This window comes from Ornithorhynchus anatinus, chromosome 18 (assembly GCF_004115215.2).
Source record: "Ornithorhynchus anatinus isolate Pmale09 chromosome 18, mOrnAna1.pri.v4, whole genome shotgun sequence".
Classification (NCBI taxonomy): domain Eukaryota; kingdom Metazoa; phylum Chordata; class Mammalia; order Monotremata; family Ornithorhynchidae; genus Ornithorhynchus; species Ornithorhynchus anatinus.
Window position 1 is genome coordinate 39467304 of NC_041745.1, and position 7729 is coordinate 39475032.

Below are 7729 nucleotides of genomic sequence, written 5' to 3' on the forward strand. Positions count from 1 at the left end.
TGTGTCTTGTGACTATTTCCTCTGTGATTTAATTTATTTTACTAAACAAATAGCCCGCTTAGGATAGAAAAGTAGAGCGCTTTTTTCATTTTCTATTTGGACGTATAGCATTTAGAAAAATTAGGTAAAGGTGAGGGATTGCGTTGACCGTGCCGACCCATGGCAAATAACACGGAGGTCTGAAAAACCTGCAAATCACAACAAGGTGGTTACAGTCCTTTGAAAGGGCACATGAAAAATTCAGTAGAGAAGCAAAGTGGTCTAATGAAAAGAGCATGGGCCTGGGTGTCAGGAGTCCTGGGTTCTAATCCTGGGTCTGCCACCTGTCCGCTATGTGATTTGGAGCAATCCACGTAACTTCTCTGGGCCTCAGTTTCCTCATCTGCGAAACAGGGATTCAATGCCTGTTCTTCCTACTTAAGCTGTGAGCCCCAGGTGGGCAGGGAGTGTGTTGACCCTTGTACCTATCCCGGTGCTTAGCACAATGCTCGGCACGTGTTGCTTAACGAAGACCCCGATTATTATTAAGACAGTCGTAATGCCCTTACAATTGTAACGCACTTCCTCTGGGCTGGTTCCGGAATGCAGCGCTGCAGGTGAACTTGTTTGTATCATCGCCTTGAAATCTGGTAAATAATAATCATTATGGTATTTGTTAAGCGCTTACTACGTGCCCGGCACCGTGCTAAACGCCGGATGCGGAAGCTGGCAGGCAGAGGGGTAGAGCTGGTGCTCCTTTGTCACTTCCTCCTTGAAAATCATTTAATTATGCCTACTTCCCAGTGTTCGTGCTCAACAGAGCGAGAAGATGTTGTTGAGGGTGGTGGGAGAGGAGGATGGGAGAGAAGAGTGGAGGAGAGAAAGGAAGTTGTAACTGGAATGAAGCTACAATTGACTGACTGCTGAGAGGGGAAGAAAAGCAATGGAGGAAAGAGCTCATGCCACTAGAAAATACTGGTCAAGGAGTGAAACGAGCAGCTTAAGTAAAGAAGTATAAAAGCCAGCTGGTCCTTGGAGAAAATTTGTGACTAAGCTTTCTACTTTTCAGAACCTTAAATTCTCTAAGTGGTGTGTTTCACAGTAATTAAAAAATAATAATGTGATGCTAAGTGCTTACTATGTACAAAGCACTGTACTAAGCACTGGGACTGATACAATATAAGCAGATACAGCCCCTGTCCCATATAAGGCTCACAGTCTAAGAGGGAGGAAGGACAGGTATTTTTATATGCAATTTTTATTTTTATCTCTCATTTTACAGATGAGGTAACTGAGGCACAGGGAAGTGAAGTGACCCGCCTAGGGTCACACAGCAGGCAAGGGGCCAACCTGGGATTAGAACCCAGGTCCTTGGACTTCCAGGTCCCAGCTCTATCCATTAGGCCATGCTGCTTCCCTACTTTTTTTTCTATAAAGATTTTGCCAGTGCTCTTCACCTCTTTTCATCCAGTCGTATTTACTGAGCGCTTACTATGTGCAGAGCACTGTACTAAGAACTTGGAAGGTACGATTCGGCAACAGATAGAGACAATCCAGTCTTTTGACCGACACGTGTCAGGGATTAGCCGAAGAAATCTGCCAATGGGATAGGGCTGAGAACCCCAAGCCTATTGAGAGAATGATTTCCTCCCCTCCCCCTCTGCAATATTCAATAGCCATCCCCTCTCCCAAACTGTCACACGGATGATATTCTGGGAGACCTTTTCAGGGTTTTGATTCTTCATGATAGATTTTGTAATATTTCCTCATCTTATTATTGGGAATTTCTCTCGGTCTTAAAACCTCATCCCCCTCTCTCAGATTATCTGATTTGCACAAAACACTTGACTCTTGAGCCTTCCATCCAAAAAAAAAAAAACTTTTTCCCTCCTCAATTCAATTGGTATTCATGTGTACTCTCCACTGCAGAACTCTCTGGAGCGCAAGATCATATTTCACCTGGTGCTGTTTCCGGGTAGCACAAAATATTATGCAAATAAGTCATTGAATCATGTCGCTTCAGTGTAAAATGCATATTTACGGGAGCAGCAGAGCCAGTAAATCATTTTACGTTATTTACAAAGCTATGCAGATCAAAGTCCTAGGTGCTTGGAAGAAAACAGTGGAAATAAATGATGGAGTCAGACTCTTAAAATAAATTACAGAGAGCAGGAAGCAGCAGAGTTTAAAGATGTGTACAGGAGTGCTTCTGGGGCAGGAGGTGACTATCCAAACGTGGTAGTGATGTGGAGATGAGATAAATCAGGGCCTGCTTCCTGGAAGAGGTGTGACTTTTGAAGTCACTTCGGACAATTACTGTCCCCCCTTTAAAGCCTTACTGAGGACACATCTCCTCCAAGAGGCCCTCCCAGACTGTGCCCCACCTTTTCTCATCTCCTACTTCCTTAATAATGTTGGTATTTGTTAAGCGCTTACTATGTGCAGAGCACTGTTCTGAGCGTTGGTCGATACAGGGTAATCAGGTTGTCCCACGTGAGGCTGACCGTTAATCCCCATTTTACAGATGAGATAACTGAGGCACAGTGAAGTGACTCGCCCACAGTCACACAGCTGACAAGTGGCAGAGCCGGGTTTCGAACCCATGACCTCTGACTCCCAAGCCCGGGCCCTTCTGCGTCACTCTGACTGGTTTCCCCCCGGCCCGGCCCCACGGCACTTCTGTACGTATCGGTCATTTTATTTATTTGGATTCACATCCGTCCTCCCCGACTCTAGACTGTAGGTTATTGTGAGCGGGGAATGTGCCCGCTTAGTGTATTGTACTCTCCCAAGCACTTAGAACAGTGCTCTGCACACAGTAAGCGCTCAGTATTACGATTGATTGATTGAATGAAGGGCTTTGAAGATAGTGAGGGAGTTCCAGGAAAAAGGAGGGTGTGAGCAGGAGGTCAGCAACGAGACCGAGGCACAGTGAGAAGGTTGACTTGAGAGGAGTGAAGTGTAGAGAAATAGCGTGGCTCAGTGGAAAGAGCCTGGGCTTGGGAGTCCGAGGTCATGGGTTCGAATTCCAGCCCCGCCGCCTGTCAGCTGTGTGACTGTGGGCAAGTCACTGAACTTCTCTGGGCCTGTTACCTCATCTGTAAAATGGGGATTAAGACTGAGCCTCATGTGGGACAACCTGATTGCCCTGTATCTACCCCAGCGCTTAGTACAGTGCTCTGCACATAGTAAGCGCTTAACAAATACCAACATTATTATTATTATTACAAGCTGGGGTGGAATGAGAGTAGAGAGAGGATAAGTAGTCGGGGGAGAGAACTGAGTGCCTTAAAGCCTAGGGTCAAGAATTTCCACTTCATAGCAAGAGCACCTTTGTAAATCGGCCTTAAAAAGCCCGTAAACCAGACTAAGCTCGTTTCTGGGCAGGGAATGTGTCTGTTAATTATTGTACTGTACTCTCCCAAGTGCTTAGTACAGTCCTCTGCCCACAGTAAATGCTAAGCACAATTTAATGAAGAAAGCAATTCTTGGTAGTGAACGGAAATAGAGAATCAGTGTGACCTAGTGGAAAGAGCACGGGCCTCGCCAAGGCTTGTGCTAAGGAGAAATTTTTTGAGTTGCAGAACGATGTAATCAATTTTCTGCTGATTACAGGGTCTTTAGGATCAAGAAATGTGTTGCTCGATTGCATTATCTCTCTGCATTTCCACATTCATGTCAATCAATCCACTTGGGGACAGTACAATGTCAGTAGGGCGATAGCTAACCGTATATGTCTATGTACGCAGCTGACCTAGCTGTGCCCTATGCTCATAATTGGAAAATGGGGCCAAAATCTGTTTTCTAAAAACCTTTCGGCATACAGAGTTTCCAGGCTATTTATTCTTCGAATCTTTGAATCTTTACTCCTGAAAACAGGGCTGATAGGGACATTCAACCAAGGCCGACTGTAATGAGGAGAAATGCTGATTCAATAATTCATTTTGTTCTCTTTTGATTGCAGTCCACTGTGCTAAAGATAAAATGGTAAGCTTTTTCTCTTAGTTCTTATCAGATTCCACTCTCGATTGACTACTCTCATGAATTAGCATTTCGTGTTATTTAGTAAATGTCCGAAGGTCTTGAGCCAAGAGAAATTACAAAATTACAAAATGTACTTGATGTGGGGAATAATGATTCGTCTTCTTCCCATTGCTTTAAAATGGGTGGAAATAATCAGGAGTAACAAGTCGAACTGATTCAGGAACCACTGAAAACCTTCTGGAATTACAAATTCGCATTTTCATGATATAAGAGAACAGTTTTCTGTAGAAAGAAGGGTTTTGGCTAATGTACACACATTCTGTTTTATTTCCCCACCTTAGGTCATAAAGAGGCTATATGCCCATATATGTCTGTCTAAGGAACTGGTGGAGTTTGGTAGTGTTTTCATAATGGAAAGAGCACAGGCCTAGGAGTCAGAAGGTCATGGGCTCTAATCCCGGCTCCACCACTCGTCTGCTGTGTGACCTTGAGCAAGTCATTTCACTTCTCTGTTCCTGTTCCCTCAAGTCTAAAATGGGACTTGTGCCTGTGAGCCCTATGGGGGACAGGGACTGTGTCAAATCCCGTTATCTTGTATCTACCCCAGGGCTTAGAACAGTGCCTGGCACATAATAATGTTGGTATTTGTTAAGCGCTTACTATGTGCAGAGCACTGTTCTAAGCGCTGGGGTAGATACAAGGTAATCAGATAGTAAGTGCTTAGCAAAATACCATGATTATTATTATTATTGTTAATTACCCTTATTATCTCTGGCCGTTGACTGACATTGCTCTTCCCTCTTCGGTGCCCCTGTCCTCATCTCCCTATTCCAGGAGTTTTTTTTGGAGGAATAAAATGTGATAGATATGAGGAGTTTGGTTTCGCCTAAAGAAATGCCCGTCGGCCAGATGTGGGCTTGCCTGTGGACAGACTCACCAGCTTTTTCTGGGCTCCTTTTTATAATAATAATAATAATTATGGTATTTTTAAGCACTTACCATGTGCCAGGCACTATACCCAGCGCTTCTGGATAGCAAGAAAACTGTTCCCTGAATGAGTTGGGTTGCGTCCACCAGATTTCCGGCTCAAAACTCCTAAGCGCCTGTCCCGAGTTCTTTGCCTGCCGTTAAGAGGGTACAAGACTTCTAATCCGGCGCTAAACTGGGGTATGTGTTTAACCAGTTCCTTTGTCCATTTGAATGGAGCTTTTGTTTAGCACTGAAGAAACTTGTGTCCCTTAAGGCCTCATTTGCCCACTGCCCCATGTTTTAGTATTAAGCTGTGTGTGCTTTTGGGTTTAGTAAGATAATTTTCTAAATTTATGGTTTCCCAGAATGAAATAAACCATTTCCTTTGAAGAAATTCCTGAACTGGAGAAGCTATTTTTTTTTCCTGTATTTCTTTGGATCTTTAACTCTTAATGATGGTAGGTATCGTCCCAGACTGAGAATATCAGTGGAGTCAAGCGATATTTTTTGTTTCTTTGTTGCTATGTGCTAGGCACCGTATTAAGCACTGGAGTTGCTCCGGATCACCAGATTGGACACAGTCCCTGTCCCACATGGAGCTCACAGTCTGTCAGTGGGAGAAGGATTTAAGTCCCATTTTACAGATGAGGTAGCTGAGACACAAAGAAATTAAGTCCCCCGCCCAAGGTCACACAGCAGATAAATGGTAGAGTCAGGATTAGAACCTAGGTCATCTGACTCCCCGGCCCCTTCCTCTCTCCATTATTATTATTATTATTATAGTATTTGTTATCATGCCTGATCTGATTATATTGTCTCTTCCCCAAATAGACTGTAAACTCACCATGGGCAGGCACCTTAATTACCAACCCCGTACTATACTCTCCCAAGTGCTTGGCAAAGTGCTTCGCACACAGGAAGTGCTCAATAAATACCATTGATGAAGATAACAGATTTCTAGAGGGATTAGGAGGAAAAGGATATAGGGGGAAACACTCCCGTTGTTTTCCTGAGGGAACTGAGAAGGAGCAGGTCTACTGGTAGGACTAAATATTAAATTGATCTTGAAGCAAAGCCCAAATAATGCTCACTGGGAGGGAGCTTTCAATAGCAACCGTCCAGCACCACTAGCCCCCCGTATATATCCCAGCTCTGCCACTTGTCAGCTGGGTGACTGTGGGCAAGTCACTTAACTTCTCTGGGCCTCAGTGACCTCATCTGTAAAATGGGGATTAAAACTGTAAGCCCTTTGCGGGACGACCTGATTACCCTGTATCTACCCCAGCGCTTAGAACATTGCTCTGCACGTAGTAAGCGCTTAACAAATACCAACATTATTATTATTATTATTACTCCCTCTGGACTGTAAGCTTGTTGTGGGTAGGGAATGTGTCCGTTTATTGTTCTGTTATACTCCCCCAAGTACTAAGCACAGTGCTCTGCACGCAATAAGCAATCAATAAATACGAATGACTGATGGGTGAGCAGGGTAATAGAAATGGCATTTTTTCCACAACCACTTGATATTTGGCATTTTACTAAGTGGTTGGGAAAGTATTCCCTGTCCCATAAAGAGCTTATACAATAGAAACCTCCTCCAATTATCTTATCTTAGATGTTTGCTCTCCTGCTGTTGACTGCTGCCATTTGTTGGGCACCTATTACTCAAATGGTGTTTTGTTTTGGGGTTTTTTTTTAAAAGGTATTTAAGCACTTGCTATATGCCAGGCACTGTACTAAGCACTGGGGTAAATAGCCATTCAGTTTGGACATAGTCCATGTCCCCTGTATCTGTTACCTGTTTGTACCTTACCCTTTTCTGTTACCGATCTGTACATTCCAAGCGCTTAGTACAGTGCTCTGCACATAGTAAGCGCGCAATAAATACTATCGAATGAATGTACAGATGAGGTAACTGAGGCTCAGTGAAGTGACTTGCCCAAGGACACCCGGCCGACAAGTGGAGGAGCGGGATTAGAACCCAGGTCATCCTGACTCCCACGTCCCTGTGCGCTATCCAACCAGGCCGTACCGCTTCTTCCCTGATTATTTCTAGTCAAGCTGTTTCAGCGTAGACAGCTATGAAAATCACCCCAGCACAGAAAATGCTTCGGGAAATACGCGCTACTGTTTCCTGGCTTCGGGGACCCTAATAGTAGTAGTCCTACATAAGTGGCAAGACCTGACCTCTCATTTCCTCCCAACTTCTCGTGACTGCCGCTGCCTTGAAAGACTGAGGCAAGGAAAGTTCTCAGAGAGCACCTGCCTTCTGTTGACTGACCACAGAAGGAGGAGAATGACCCTTCCATTTAGAGAAGAGTCAGCGCAGGGATTAGGGTGAAAAATGTAATGTTCGCTGTTCCTCTGCTGTTTGAATGAATACTTTCCGGCAGATAAGAATCTGTGTCTTCATTTTATTAATCATCAGTTCACATATGTACTCCGGGAGAGAATGGGACGAGAATAAAGAAAAACAGTGTGGCCCAGTGGAAAGGGCTTGGGCCTGGATTCAAGCTCACTGTGGTCGGGGAATGTGTCCGTTTATTGTTGTATTGTACTCTCCCAAGTGCTCAGAACAGTGCTCTGCGCACGGTAAGATCTCTATAAATACAACCGAATGAATGAATAAATAATCCCGGCTCTGCTACTTGTCTGCTGTTCGATCTTGGGCAAGTCGCTTAACTGCTCTGTGCCTCAGTTACCTCACCTGTAAAAGCAGTGTAGCTTAGTAGAAAGAGCAGGGGCTTGGGAGTCAGAGGACGTGGATTCTAATCCCGTCCCGCCTCTTGTCTACTGT